This window comes from Rhipicephalus microplus, chromosome X, assembly GCF_043290135.1.
Source record: "Rhipicephalus microplus isolate Deutch F79 chromosome X, USDA_Rmic, whole genome shotgun sequence".
NCBI lineage: Eukaryota > Metazoa > Arthropoda > Arachnida > Ixodida > Ixodidae > Rhipicephalus > Rhipicephalus microplus.
The window spans coordinates 481812151-481828158 of NC_134710.1; the positions used below are offsets into that span (position 1 = coordinate 481812151).

At 44.7% G+C, this 16008-nt stretch overlaps 1 protein-coding gene across 1 annotated transcript in view; it reads left to right on the plus strand.

The window, feature by feature from the left end:
• The window catches only part of LOC119160792 (O-acyltransferase like protein), a 435386-nt gene that overhangs the window by 336668 nt on the left and 82710 nt on the right, over window positions 1-16008 (plus strand). The window lies entirely within an intron of this gene.

Consider the following 16008-nt stretch of genomic DNA (forward strand, 5'->3'; position numbering starts at 1 on the left):
TTGGAGCACCAAAACAAATCACAAGTGAACGAATGCAACAAGACTGTATCGAAACGTTTCGATGAAAAGGTTGGTGTTTCAGCATTTCTTTCTATTTCGCGTTCAATTCGCCGACATATGCCGCGCTAGGTACCACATTTATTATACCACCTCCTAATTGCAATATTAACGAAATCGTTCACCTGTTGAACAACTAAATTCATGGGTTGACTTTGTGTGATTTTTATCAAAGTATTTTGCTGCCTCTCGTGGACTGTCCACTCATCACTCATTCTCACCGAAATAACCATAAATGCGATTATATTTTCTTAAACAAAACTTGAAACGATTACACACTGTTTTCGACAGGGTATCTATCATACGCGCTTTCTCATTTGAAATCACACTAAACATCTTGTATGCGAGCACCTGTTCAATTTACAATGAGATGCACATAATTTTTTCACCCTGAAGAATTTAACATGAATGCCTAAGTCGCTTATCCTTTTAGTGAGTTCTATTTAGACAAATTATCATGAATCAGCTCAAAGTGAGACCATACAACGTACGTATTACCATAAAACTAAGCAAGTTTACACAGAACTGGCTGAGCTCACTCTGCAGCGGCTGCTGTGAATGCATGGCACGCCGCACCACAGGTTTGACGCATACTTCCTAAGCACAAGTGGGCTTGTCCAATGGGACGCACAACTCTGCGGGCACTTACTGTTTTTTACTTTCATTGGAATGCTTAATGGTCGTACAATATACGCGTGAACGATCGCAGACGACACTAGCGCACTGCACCCGTACCACAGGAAGGGGAAAAGCAGTTGACTAATTGCGCCATTGTAATTCACACTCCTTAGCAAAGCGTTGCAATACACAGGTATACCACCTGCACAACATATAGAGCATAAAATGAAAGTAAGCTTCATAGCTCCTGCATAGGTAAAAAGGACATATTTCTCAGGTTCTCATCAGCGATTGCTGAATAGTTTAATGTTATTTAAGAGCAGCTGATAGCACAGGAGGGGCATTGCTTGAATTTATGCAGGACGGGTGGATAGAAGGAAAAAAGAAGGGGGACCGATCCATCTGTCGGTACATTTCTGCCTGTGGTTGCATACCTGGTGATTCAAATGAGGAGTTTCTTTTATTTTGAACGGAGCCAAATTGCGAATCGAAGGTAGCTGAAATAAGATTGCATTGGCTCCATACGTACTGTCAACCTACCACTGAAAAGGCAGTGTTAAAACATCATTTAAATTGGAATTCGGCATTACAGCTCTAAAAGAAAGTTCATATTAAGTATGCGCCAACGCCGCTTCATTTGAGATAATTTCGGTTCTAGATTTGGCCTATTTGAAAAATAATCAAATAGACATAAAAAGGGGCGAGAAGTGTCGAAAACTGAACGTCCCCCACTTTCCCTGACTTCCTAATTATATCTATGATGAACATGTAATAAATTTGATCTCAAAATTGTCGAAACATTGCCGTAACGACGCATCCGTATGAAAAAATAAAACGTGGATATTGAAGGCTACGCATTCGCCGCCCGAATGTACACGTCAGTGGCAGCTAAAAGACGGGGCTTTGAAGCTGTGCAAGAAAATAAATACGTTTTCAAACATAAAATAGTACACAATGTTTGGGTTCTTTGTCATAGCTTAGAAGTTGTGTCATAAAATGGTGCTGCAGCAAATTTTGCTTTCGGGGCAACCTCGCACCACCATCGTCAACAGCCTTTGATTTGGGTAGTGACATGCGTGCGTGTTTGCAGCAAGATGACAGTGATGTATTGTTTTCTCATTCGCTCGCTTTGTCCTAGATGTGTACTTCTATGGCCTCCACATTGACATAGTTTGCGCATACAGAAGATATAGTAGGTGTCAATGTAATTTTCGAATCTCTGACGCATCGGCAAGTACGAAACAGTGACTTCGCAGTGGCACAGTGCGTCTCCTCTGTCAACAGCTTGCGTTGGCGCTTGCGCACGCAGTAAGCTGAGTGTTTCCGATCAAGCATTCAAAGAAGTGAACGCTGGGATCTACAAGGTGTACGCTTCTGGATTTGGTGCTATTTCTCAAAAGGTAAGCTGTCATGTTTGCGAACAACGAAGAACGGAAGTACATGCCTGAAAATTCCCAATTTCCCCGCGAGACTCGTGAACGTCACAGAACTACGGTACGTGCGCGGCGACGAATCGCCGTAAATATCACCCTCGCTGCGTAAAAAAACAACAAATGAGAGAGGATTCAAAATTTTTAGCCCTGATCCTTTGTGTTCGCCATAGCACGCTCATGCTGTGCGAAAGAACGCACTAAGATTAAGAAGGGGATGTTTGCTAACATGTGAATACAGCAAATTATGTCGCTTTGTTGCACGTGCGGTATAACTGCGTGCATCTGTACAAAAACTAACATCTCAAAAGTTTAGTCGACATCGTTACTGCCTGCATGTACATTACTGCATCCACCCGAAGGAACGCATATGCTACTTTTTATTTTCCCCCTCTCTTTTGCTTTTTGGCTTTGTGGTACCCAGATTGGCAGGCATATAAATGTGTGGAACAAGAATCTGGGTCCGAACTGGTTCGAAAAGTGATATAATAAATCTTTTAAGTGCAACCAGACAAGGTAATTGAGTGCTAGCTCAGACAGAGCTACTTTCTAGTGATATTCATTGCAAAACGATGGTGGCATATATGTAGTTTACTTCAGCCATTACATGGTAAAGCACATGCTTGAAAAGACACGCTAGTGAAAAAGTTTTTCTATTATGTGGTCTTGCTTAAGGTGAAACTTTTTCGGAAATATAAGAAAAAACGTAGAAAAAGACATCTTGATATCATACACTTAAGCCTCATTCACACGGGAAGCGGCGCGGCAAAGCGGGATTTCCGAAGCAGGGAGGCGGCGAGTGCGTGAACCTGTTCAGATCGCATGCGTCCCTCTTCTGGCCGTGCGGCAGAACAGGCGAGCATCTCGCGATTTTGTGCACGTACCACTATGACGTGCCAGTGCTTTTTCCGAACGTACACCCGCGCCACAACCGCGCCTCCGCTGCGTGGCGTTCTGATTTGCTGCGGCAAAGTGGCGAGCCTCGGCAGGCGGCAAAAACTCCGAGAGCGATCGGCCTTGCCGCCTGGTTTTTTTCTCGCTTTCGCTGCCGGGACAGGAGGTTTCGCCTGCTTCCCGCGTCGCCACCTCGCCGCTCTTGCCGTCCCGCCTTTGGTGAAAACGAGCCCCAATAGTTTTTGACCAAGCATACAAATATGCTATCGAAGGCAACTTGTATTTAGTGGAGATGGTGACATAAAATTACTGTGGGTTTCAAAGAAGTGGCCAGCAAGAATGAGTGGAAATAAATCAACCAAGAATGGGGTCCCTAAATAGTGTGTAACAACTAGACTCTTACAAATATCTCATATATGAACTTATATAAAAATCTTCATAATAGGCTACAACAGTAATTGGTCATATCAGGCTTTATACGGAATCCCCGTATATGGGCCTTATATAACCTTATATGCCCAATTTCAGATGTAGCCTTATATGGGCATTATACGACGTGCACTCTAAAAAATATCGAGTAAAAAGGGTGTCTTTTTGCCCCATAACAATAATCGTCATGAGGCTTGCGTGCGCTTCCTTTCTTGGAAACTCGGTGCTGGCCACTTTCTTATCGAGGATGCAATATAGCTCTGATAATGGGCATGTCGATCGTGACCGGATTGTACCGGGCGCGTTGCGATAGCGCAAAGATGGAACGCAATATAGATGACGATTATTGTTGTGGGACAAAAAGACACTCTTTATCTCGTTCTTTGTTTAGAGTGTGATATAACTAATCAATTAAATACCCATATCTGGGTGTTGCTGTATATGGCCATATATGGCCATCATCTATATATGGCTATCATCTATATATCTATATACTATACATCTATATATAAGGTTATAAGCATCCTTATAAGGTGAAACATGGGGTTGTATGGACACCTCTATATATAGCTATTCAGATGATTCATCCATAGAAGTTGGGTTCGTATCCCGGCTGCGGCGGCTGCATTGCCGATGTAGGCGGAAATGGTGTAGGCCCGTGTGCTCAGAATTGGACGAACGTTAAAGAGCCCCAGGTGGTCAAAATTTCCGGAGCCCTCGAACACGGCGTCTCTCATAATCATATGGTGGTTTTGGGACGTTAAATTCCACATATCGTCATCATCTAATGAAGTTCAGCATGTGTCGCTGGCAAAAATGATAGCCAAACAAATGAGTTTTCAGCTAGAAATATAACTGTTTCGTGAAAGTTCTGCATGCAGTCACCATCGTCTTCAAAACAAATTTAGTACATATCCCCTCGACATTCTTGTTCAAGTTATCCTCTTTATATCTCGAGGTATTCTAAACTTATAATTGTTAAAATATAACTTGGCAACACATTTAAAGTTTGTGGTTGGCACATGTCTCTGTTGTCCACTTTCCCTGAAAAGATATATCATTTGTGCCTAAATATATTGCTCATTTATCGACACTTTCTTTATTTATCTATTTATTTCATTACCCGCAGCACCAATTGGCATTATAGTGGGGGAGCGTTTACAAAAAGCAGAATAAAAAAAGATTCATAGTCAGCCAAACAAATCATCAGAGTCACCTAAATCACAATCTGCAACACGAATACATATGTCAATAAACAATGTAACACACCCAAAAAGGCAACACACTAATTCTAACATGGAACAAAACAAATATTTTGAGGTAGTAGAGGAAACCCTAGTAGGCAGTTTGTTCCATTTTCTGATTCTTTTGGTAAAAAATCATTTTGAAATACGTCAGTTTTGCATGCGATTTTTTTTTATCTATGGTCAACATGGTCTGAGACAGAGTATGGTGCAAGTAAAAATTCTCTTTATTCATTCCAACTCGACAATAATAAATAGCATAAAAGAACCCGATTTGAGTTTTGCGAAGACATTTTTCACAGAGTGTTTATTTAAAACTTTTTCTGGCGTGCCAATGGAGCGTCCTTAGTGAGTCAAAATGAAATATTAACTTGCTGTTGACCTTAAGAAATGCGTGTGCATTGAATAACTTAAATGACTTGATAATCTACATTTAAGAAGTTCAGTCAAAAGCGATTGGTATGCAAGCTTGTCATGTACAATTATTGTGACCAGAAATGGCCTATAGCGTGACTGCTAAAACTGGTATCTACAGGTCGCTGTGTGCGTGGGAATGGATGCTTTTAGCGATATTTATGGCCAACGGGACACTAAAAAATGTCTTTTGTAAACGTAATTCACTTTCCGTTCTGCTAATAATGCATCATTAACGTAATACCGGTAAAGAGCTCGTTCCACAGAAATTCCGGCGTAGGCGTCGGTGGCTCTCAGTGAAAAATCGTCTTGTCCATGACCGAAAATTGAGAGAATGCAAATAACATAATATATTATAAATTTTCGAGTTTCAGTGATGATCGAAATTGTGCAGGCCATTTGCATGGCAAGCAAGTGCTCTACCTCACACCTATGTGTCTGATTGGAAATAAAGAATGAATAACTTCCTCTAGTTGAAAATGCAAGAAAATAACTGTCAAGCTCAACAAATACACGCATCCTGTTTACAGGTTTCACAGCACAACATTTATTATCGCAGCAATATTGCATGATACAACTATGCATTGTCATCGGGCATCACAACACGTTATTACCAACGTGACTTCGCGGTCTAAAGAGAACCAGCGATTACAAAAGGCCCACACATTTCTGCGCGTAATACCTCCCGACTGCATAGTGGGTACACAATGTTTTAAAACATTTTACACACATAATATTGAGAAGCACTGTCTGCTGGGCGGAATGATAATTCATTTTGACTGAGTCGCGCGAAAAAAATTGAAGTGCAAAAGGAAGACACTTGGACACAGCGCACACAACAACTGAAGCTTTATTGGAGAAAACAGACATATACGCGGTTACAAGGACACATGAGGTGGCAAAATATGGTTACGTGAGCAGACATCTAATAATTTTCTTTCACCGTGTGGACATCGTGCGGTGTACGGCATTGCGCTGTCGTGCGGGAGGTATTATTTAGGATTCAATACTATAATTGTGGATCACAAAGCTTCTATAAAGAGACAACAATGCTCTAAGCAATAATCACAATGTAGAAGGTGTGGCTGCCCACCCTTGTTTGATGATACTGTAGTTAAAGCTGGATTCAAGGACACGGTAGCGCTGGAAATTGAAGAGGCGTATTTTATGAACAAAGCTTGGGATTTATGTTTCACGTAGCTCTCGGTTATGTTACTTGTTACTGAGGTAGCTTTTCTGGAAGCACGCCATTTATACAATCTGTCTGCTCATCCAATCATTTTCGTTCTCCACGCGTGTTCTCGTAACCGCATATATATGTCTGCTTTCTCCAACAAAGTTTCAGTTGTCAGTGCGCGCTGTGTCCAGGTGTCCGCATATATATGTCTGCTTTCTGCAACAAAGTTTCAGTTGTCAGTGCGCGCTGTGTCCAAGTGTTTTCCTTTTGTATTTAAATTTTTTTTGCGGAACTTAGTAATAACATAATATTGCTCGTGCTTTAAACTATGCGAACCCTTTTCACACAATATGCAGCCATGTTAGATACCCTCTTCGAGACACTTTCAACTTTCTCAATAACACAGCACTATCCCACAATTTAAATTGTTCAAGTAGCATCATACAAAAAAAGTACACACTGAGCGATTGAAATACGTACAAGAAACAGGATATTGCTATCGCGTTCAACTCTGAAAAACGGAGCTTACTGGTCCCGCAGTTTTTTCACACAGTAGCAAGCACTAAAGCATTAGACCAGTTTATTTGTCGACTTGAGGAAAACTATCTACAGTGCTCACGGATTCAAATGTGACCTCACAATATTTAGTGTAACAATATATGCGGGAAAGTGCAATTCCTCAAGATAATCCTGCAATGTTGCGACATCAGTAACGTTAATGTTGCCTGTGATGTACACATTCCAGTCAAATTTACAGTGATAGCCCCCGAATAGTAGATAGGGGAAACAAAATTATGGGCTATTCTTAAGTTTTTCCGTTTCGATCCGTGAGCATTGCAGTCTGCTTTGAAGAAACAAACTAGCGAGAAAATTTTCACTGCCTCTCCTCATCAAAACACACGTAAATATAAAAACAAGGGGAACAAGGACTCATACGCGGGCTCATAAATCTCATGGCGCCCTTGGAGTTGGAGATATGCAATTTTTTTCATTTGTAATTGCACAAGTTGTAATTTATTTTTCGTAATTCCTTAAGCGTTAAAATTAGAAAAATACAAGACAAGTATATTTACATCAATATATTTATAAAAAGTGCAAAAGCACGAAACCCATAGTTTCCTGGTATGGAGTTTTCGATTGAATAGAGCACTGTCAGGAAAATATAAAAAAAAAGAAACTGTTGTACCGCTCAAACAAAATAGCCTAATGACGTAACCACGATTCGTATAAAGTTATTTACTCAATAAGCATGCAATGCGCTATGTTTCTGAGTTATCATATTATTTACGAGCAACGTGTGATGGTAATGAAAATGATGGGCTTAACTTAACAATTAACCGAGACTTGTCTTTCAAGGAGCCTGTTAATCCTGATAACCTATTCACGATTTAAAGCCACCACGCCCATTCCTACTGCTTTTGGGAGAAGTTGTCAAAGACCGCTTTCCCGCAAGCATGAGTGTTCATTTTTTTTCGCACGAAAAGTTGACGATCGCCAATCCAGCGGTGTACACACACACGCACACACACAGACCAAAAAAAACACTTCCACGTCCGTCCACACTTTTGCCGCGTACAGCGACTATATTCCTGAAAGCAGCGTGCCCCGCTCCGGTGGTCTAGTGACTAAGGTACTCGGCTGCTGGCCCGCAGGTCGCGGGATCAATTCTCGGCGGCGGCGGCTGCCTTTCCGATGGAGGCGGAAATGTTGTAGGCCCGTTTGCTCAGATTTAACTTCACGTAAAGAATCCCAGGTGATCTGAATTTCCAGAGCCCTCCACTACGGCGTCTCTCATAATCATGTGGTGGTTTGGGGACGTTAAACCCCACATATCTATCAATGAGTGCAGCTTGATTATCTTGTGTAAATTGGAGCAGTAGTTGAACACGAAATAAGAGCGAGAGGAATGAAAACTGACAAACTCGATCAGCACTGCACCCATTGATTGATTGATATGTGGGGTTTAACGTCCCAAAACCACCATATGATTATGAGAGACGCCGTAGTGGAGGGCTCCGGAAATTTTGACCACCTGGAGTTCTTTAACGTGCACCCAAATCTGAGCACACGGGCCTACAACATTTCCGCCTCCATCGGAAATGCAGCCGCCGCAGCCGGGATTTGAACCCGCGACCTGCGGGTCAGCAGCCGAGTACCTTAGCCACTAGACCACCACGGCGGGGCAGCACTGCACCCATGACTCCGGCGAGTGAAAAAGCAACAACCGCGCAGATGGATACAGTGCATGCATGACAATAACATATATTACCCCTTGAGATCAATGATGTACACGCTTTTCACTAGAACTAAATTTTCCTGAGCTTATCGGCGAACGACCTTTCATTTTTTAACAATTATTGACGCAATATTATTACCATATGACTGAATGTTTGCGCGAACAATTTTCTTCATTGTTACTTGAATTGGGCCGCGGCACAGTCTTTCCTGCTGTGTCTGCCGACTACTGTAGGCCACGGCAGGGCTGCACGGCACCTACGCGCGCTTCATCTAAGAACGTTCTCCAAATTTTCAACCCCCCCCCCTCCCCCAACCGACAGGTGCCCTTTTTGTATTTTTTACTGTGCGTACCCCTTGCAAACTTGCAAACATCCGCAGTGCAGTCAGGCGACTTTTTAGGACAATGAATCTCAACTTCCCCCCGTGGGCCCAGAAAGCTGCAGGTTCAGGACCTTAGAGTTGCAGGTTGAGGACCTTTGAGCTGCAGGTTCAAGACCTTTGAGCTGCAGGTTCAGGACCTTTAACGCTAGCTCCGGCCCTCTACTGATAACGCGGGGGCTGCTTTTTTTTCTTTTTTTGTGGCAGTGATCTATTGCGTTATACTCGTTCTTTAACAGTGCATCTGAATGGCAGAGAACATTATAAGGGTGCAGTGCGGCCAACCAGAGCTACAAGTCGGAAAGCGCATTTGTATTATTCAGGAGCAATACTTAGCGCACCTTCACCGACCTAATGTAGTGAATACTGGTAAGAAATCTAAGCTGATGCTTTTTGCTTAGCTCTATGGGTCTTTAGGGACTGCCCATTCAAGGTCACGCAGGCGATATTTTATCAACACTTTCATTTCGGTAAAGACATTGCAACATTGCATGCATCGGCCGTCACACTATTCGAAGAAAACATATTGCCACGTGCGTACTGCTAGGAAGAAGAATACGTCGGCGCATACGTGCATCCGCACGCTTTTATGCAGCAAGCAATAACAAGAAAGAAGAGGAATGCTCTGGGCCACAGTAAATAAAAATTGCAAAATAAACAAAATACCGCCCAAGGTGAAATACACAAAACTTAGAAAGACGTTTCGGCTCCTCACACGGGAGCCTTGTTCACAGAGACCGCAAATTGCGTAGTGCGCTCTTCTTATGCATGTTTCATCACGTGTTGCAGACATTGCGCGTACACAGGGGGGAGTGTCCCAATATTTCTGTTCAACATATGCGCAGTAGTTTGAATGGCCAGAGATTCCATGTGCAATCGTAGTAATAACTTTATTTTCGTGGCAATGATGCAGCCTTTATCCCAGTCGATAGCGTGCTCAGTACACTCAACATGTTCTGCGAGGGCATTAGAAGCTAGTTTCTTGTTCTTGACGTCATTAAAATGTTCCCGGAGCCTTCTTTTGCAATTGCCGTTTCTCCAATGTATCCGTATTCACAGTCTTTGCAAGGAATTTTATACACCACGCCAAAAAAATATTGTATGTCCAACTTATCTTTGACATTTGTAAGACGGCCTCGGAACTTTCGTGTTAGAACGTGAGCCACTTGGACGTCGTAGCCGCGCAATACCCGAGCGAGGGTCTCGCTGAAGCCTGGGACGTTAGGCACCGATGCGCGTTTTTTTTTTTTTGTAGCAATGGTGTGTGACTGAGCTAGATGCTGCAGTTGTCGCTGCACCGAGTTCATGAAGGAAAGCGGGTATCCGCAAGTAGCCAGCTCCCATCGAACGGACTCAACATCTTCTACTGCGTCTTCTTCCTTAGAACAAATCCTCCAAGCGCGTTTTACGAGTGTAGACGCAACAGAATGTTTATGGCAGGATGGGTGCGCAGAATTTTTAAGCTTAGAAAACGGCCGGCGTGTGTTTCTTTTCTGTACACGCTGAAAGTCAGGCGCCTACCGTCTCGTTCCACAAGGACGTCAAGGAATGGAAGACAGCCATTTGATTCTTCTTCCATGGTAAACTGTATCGCGGCTTCCATGGAATTTATCTGTTCCAAGAATACTAGCAGGGCATCCCGTTGCAAAACACCGAAATAATCATCCACATATCGAAGGAAAGTCTTGGGCGAGGCAGCAAATGAAGTGAGAGCCCGGTTTTCAACAGCCTCTATGGTAAGGTTTGCGACAGTGACGGACACAGAAGATCCCATTGCAGTGCCATACACCTGCTTGTAGTATTTGCTTCTGAATATAAAGTAGGTGTTCTCTAAGCAGAACTTAAGCAACCGTAACAGATCAGGGCGATCGATAGGCGTTCTGTCTGACGTTGATTGGTCTGACTCAAGGACTGTCTTGCACACGTCGATTGCCAGACCAACAGGTACACTTGTACTTGTCTTTTTGAGCATAGTGCTGCAACGTCAGCCCAGCGTGATAAAGACTGCGTTTTTAGAATTACTTATGTATGCCTTCTCTAGTATAAAGACACACATGCAGAATATTGACGTGTTCTTATTGTGCCTCAGATATGCGCAATAATCGCTTTTTAACTGAAAATGAGAAAAGTGTGAACGCTGAAACTTGAGAAATATTGTTGTGTGCTGTGAATCGGGTGGGCTGTTTGGAGTATTGTTTGGGGGCATTTGGGGTATCGTTACGGCACGAGACAAATGTAATGACAGACAGACAGACAGACAGACAGACAGACAGACAGACAGACAGACAGACAGACAGACAGACAGACAGACGGACGGACAGACAGACAGACAGACAGACAGACAGACAGATGAACAGACAGACAGACAGAGAGACAGACAGAAAGAGACAGAAAACAGACAGACCAACAGTCGGATTGACAGACAGGCCAAAATTTTTGTGTCGAAGTACCCCAAGAAAGACTAGCGTCTTTAAAAAATCACAGCATATCCATGGAGTGAATCATAATTGGTTGGGTGAAGCGTTCGTCAGTCCTTCCGTGCTTCCGTCTGTAATGTGTTATCTCGACGACGTCGTTGTTTTCACTCCGGATTTTTCCACGCATCTCCAATGTCTGAAATAAGTTTTCGCACTTGTGGGCAATGCGGGCTTGCAACTAAATTTGAAGAAATGCCGTTTTCAGCACCACGACTGACCATACTTAGGTACACCGTGTCCAACGACGGCATTCTTCCTGATTTTGTCAAACTTCGAGCCATGGCCGAATGCCCCGAACCTGCGTTCGTCAAAGAAATGCGTAATTTCGTGCGCCTGTGCTCATATTTTTGACGCTTCATACGAAACTTTGCCATGATCATATCATAACTAACAAAATTTCTTGGAAGTGACGATGCGTTCGCAAAACTCCGCCATTTGTTGACGTCTCCTGCCATTCTACGCCACTACGATTCAATGACCCTGACGTAGGTGCACACGGACGTCAGCGGTGTAGGCCTCAGTGCTGCCCTGGCACAGCGGAAACCCGGATTTCTTGAATATGTCCTGGCATATGCAAGCCGTACCCTTACGAGAGCCGAGACAAATTGCACCGTCACGGAAAAAGAGTGCCTGGTGATTGTGTGGGCCCTTACAAAATTTCGACTTTATGTGTATGGTCGCCCATTCGATGTCGTCACCGACCATCATGCCATGTGCGGGCGGTCATCATTGAAGAATTCATCAGGCCGTGTCACCCGTTAAGCTCTTCGCTTGAGAGATTACGACAACCACGTACTCTACCGCAACCAACGCAAGCATGCTGACGCCGACGCCCTCTCGTGCTCCCATTTGTCTGAAGGTGACGAGCCCTGCTCAGCATCCACAATCGCTGTTTCTGCCATCAATTTTGACTTTATCGCTACCGAACAGCAAAAAGTTATAGATCACCCCGCTGATCGACTTGCTCTATGATCCGTCCGCAACACCCTCTACGGGTGCCTTGCGTCGTGGAGTCCACCATTTCGCCATCCGCGGCGGCCTCCTACACAGACGCAATTACGCCGCCAATGGCCGGCAGTGGTTACTCGTGATACGCCGCAGTCTTCGATCGAAGATATAAATCGTTCCATTCTTATCAGCGATGCGTGCACTCTTGCGTATACAGAACTTACCACAACATTAGACAACGCTACTTCTTCAGCGGGATGTACCGCTATGTGCAGCCTTCGCTCCTGCCTCGCTTGCCAACACCGCAAACCGTCAGCACACATTTCGCCAGCCGGTGTGCAACCATTACCTTGCCCTGACCGTCCGTTCGGGCGCGTAGGTACCGCTTTTTTAAGGACCACATCGTCTGACGTCAGCCGGTAACCACTGGGTCATTGTCGCTATAGACCAACTAACGCGACACGCCGAAACCACAACTCTCCCTGCGCCTACTGCAACCGATGTTGCACCCTTCTTGCTGCATCGATTGATACTGCGCCATGGTCCACCCCAGGAGCTTCTCAGCGATCAAGGCCGCGTCTTCTCGTCGAAAGTCGTTGAAGATATTCTCACGAAGCGTCTTACATATTGCAGAAGCCAGCGCCACAGGGTATCAGTGTCAAGCGCCATGCCTGATTATGGGCCTAGTATTGCGCTGGTACTAGGACGCTGGAGCGCCGTGTTACTGAGATGCGCTGGGTACTATCTGCGCAAAATGGCTTCGCACGTGACACAGGGGTGTCCATTCACCACAAATAAGTAAATATAGAATTAAAAGCAGCGTTATTATGCGCATTAACGAGAAAAAGCATTTTTACGACAGGATTCAAACTTGCCACTTTCTGATTCCTAACCATGCACTTTACCTACTACGCCACGCCTGAACATGTTGGTTGGGTTTTAAAACGTATATTTATTCGAAGAACACGAAGTTCCCTTCCCTGTTAACAAGTCGCACACTCAAGATTGACGTGATGTTTGTTTCCAAATAACTGTTGCGCCTTGTTTGACAGTGACGAAGGGCTTCCGAGCACCGAATGACTTGCATTTATTGAAAAGAGCGCCAAGTAGTTGGAAGAATCCACATCTTAACTCCGAAAAATCTGAAATTTACTGGAGGAGCAGCCGCAGATTGCCGGCTGTTGCTGCCGAAATTTTTTCTTTGATAGTCGCTTCTTGCATTTGTGACTAGTCAAAATGATGATGATATGTAGCGTTTAACGTCCCAAAACCACTATATCAATATCAGAGCCGCCGTAGTGGAGGGCTCCGGAAATTTCGACCACCTGGGTTCTTTCACGTGGGCACACATCTGAGTACACGGGCCCACAGAATTTTCTCGTCCATCGAAAATGAAGCCACCGCAGCCGGGATTCGATCTTGCGAGCTGCGGGTTAGCAGCCGAGTACCTTAGCCACTGCAGCACTGCGACGGGGCACTAGTCAACATAAAAAAAAAGTGATTTATAAGGACGTATTTGGCACATATGCGCACACGTGATTCATTACTGAGTGTTTTTTTGCGCAAGCGATGATAAAGCAATATACAGCTGCTGTGCCAGTGTTTATTTTTTTTCTCATAACCATAAGGTGGTTTTGAGACGGTAAACCCCTAATATTTATAACTCTATGCCTTCGTATTTAACTACGATAACATTTTGTAAGGAAAGCTGTATATGTAGGGCTTAATATGCACCATAAAAGCAAAGCAAGGGCCAGGATTTCTCATGGTGGCAGACAACTACGTTAAAAACTGTTCCCTTGAAATGTTTAGCTGAATGGTAGCCTTCTAATCACTCCACTTAACCCCAATGTAGGGGGGTAACGCTCGAATTGTAGAAGCTTTTGCGTAGGTGTTGAGGCGTAGTTTTGCATAGAATTCTACACACCATTTTTTGCCGTTTAGCTGTATTACACCCCTCCACAATTTTATTCGTTTGGGTTAATCTTCCTATTTCATAAACACACCTTTTGGCCATTTTGGTGTACATTTGCTAATACAACCAAAAGAAATATTCACACCTTAGGTCAAAATTTAAAAATACGCCCTTTGTATAGGTCTATCCCTGCTTGTCGTATCCAGTTCGTAGACTGTAAGCGTGTATTGCACCTATATGCGTGTAATCTGGGTTACAGTGTACCACTGACAAAGGTGCGGCCACACCGGGCGAACATGCGGTGCACCTCAACCGATGAAAGAACTGCTCGCCCGTCGGGAAAAGACGTAAGAGGCCGGTTGTCTCCCCCTAGCCGGCGGCTCTAGTAGTACGAGAGCAGGGGGGTGTAACCCAACCTCTGGTGCCGATGTTGTGTCGCGCTTCACATGACTTTCCAGCGACTCCGGAGCCAGTAATCGACCCTTGCGATGACTGGTCGAAGGTTTGCGGCGTTACTGGATACTGGGACCGCAATCTCGCTTTTCGATGAAGAGGTTATGGCACATTTGCTAAACCACTCTGTCGGCATTTGAGTCTTCCTTGCGACACTTCCTTCCATCTCGCCAGCGGTACCTCTACTTCGTGCGGTGCTTCGCAGGTGGTCGTGCACTGGGAAAATCGCGCACGCTGCTGTGCTTTGTGCATCTCCTAGGTATTTGAGAGCTCGTGAGTATTGGTTACGACTTTCTCATGCGAACGGGTATCAGTATTGAAGTCGCAAGCAGAGGCCACAGGGACAGCCCATCCGGTGCTCCACGACTATTCGCAACACCTCACGGGGTGACTGTTGTTGTAAGTGGCCTGACGTCACGGGAGACAGGAGGACAGGAGACAAAGCGGATCCCCAGTGGCCCGAGTCTCTCACTCTTACGCCAAGACTGGCTGTTTGATGGGTGTGGTAAAAAACGGTCCGTACTTACCACTTTTTTTCGAGCATAGTGCTACCACGGGGAACGAGGTCTCGGCTACGCCTGCGACTACATCCGTACGCTGCCGCTCGGATTGCTCATAGCCGCCTTTACGTGACAGCTTGTGGAAATGTGAGAAAGTACGCTTTCAGTCACTATTCATTAGGTTTTAGTGATATTGTTACGGGGAAGATTTATTCACCGACAGCGGGTCTTGCTAACGCCTTAAAGAGCGCACAGTCATACAGGCCAACGAGGGACACTCTAGAGAGTAACGCACGACGACCACGTTGTCGCCTTTCTCCTTTTGGGTACCATGTCAGCTGTGCCGGAGCGACAGTTCCATACTCGTATCATCACCCCGGCCGGTCTGGCACCGTCTCGGTGCTTTTTAAATGAGCGAGTCTGCGTTGTAGGGCTTGAGAGGGAAAACGTGGACTACTTTTGTTCTTGGTGCAGCTGTCGATGAGTTTGTGGTCGCGGCAATCTCGTAAGTCACAGGTGTGACCTGACAAAGGACTCAGTAGAGCCCACCGTATCTCAATAGTAGTTTTTCGCGGAGGCCAACACGTCGAGATAGGAGCCACAGGAGAACAAAAGATCCTGCAGGAAAAACGGAATCTCAATGTCGACGGTCGTGAAGAGACTTTTGTGCTGTCTGCGGCGACGATAACCGAGCGTGGGCTACGGCGCATGGCGTGAGGGCACGGGTTATGGCATCCTGAGCGTACGAAGTGAAGAATGGGTGGTCTGATGAAAGCAGTGTGTCAAAGGGCAGTAAGGAATGACGTCGAAAGTGCAGATAAAATGGTGAGTAGCCT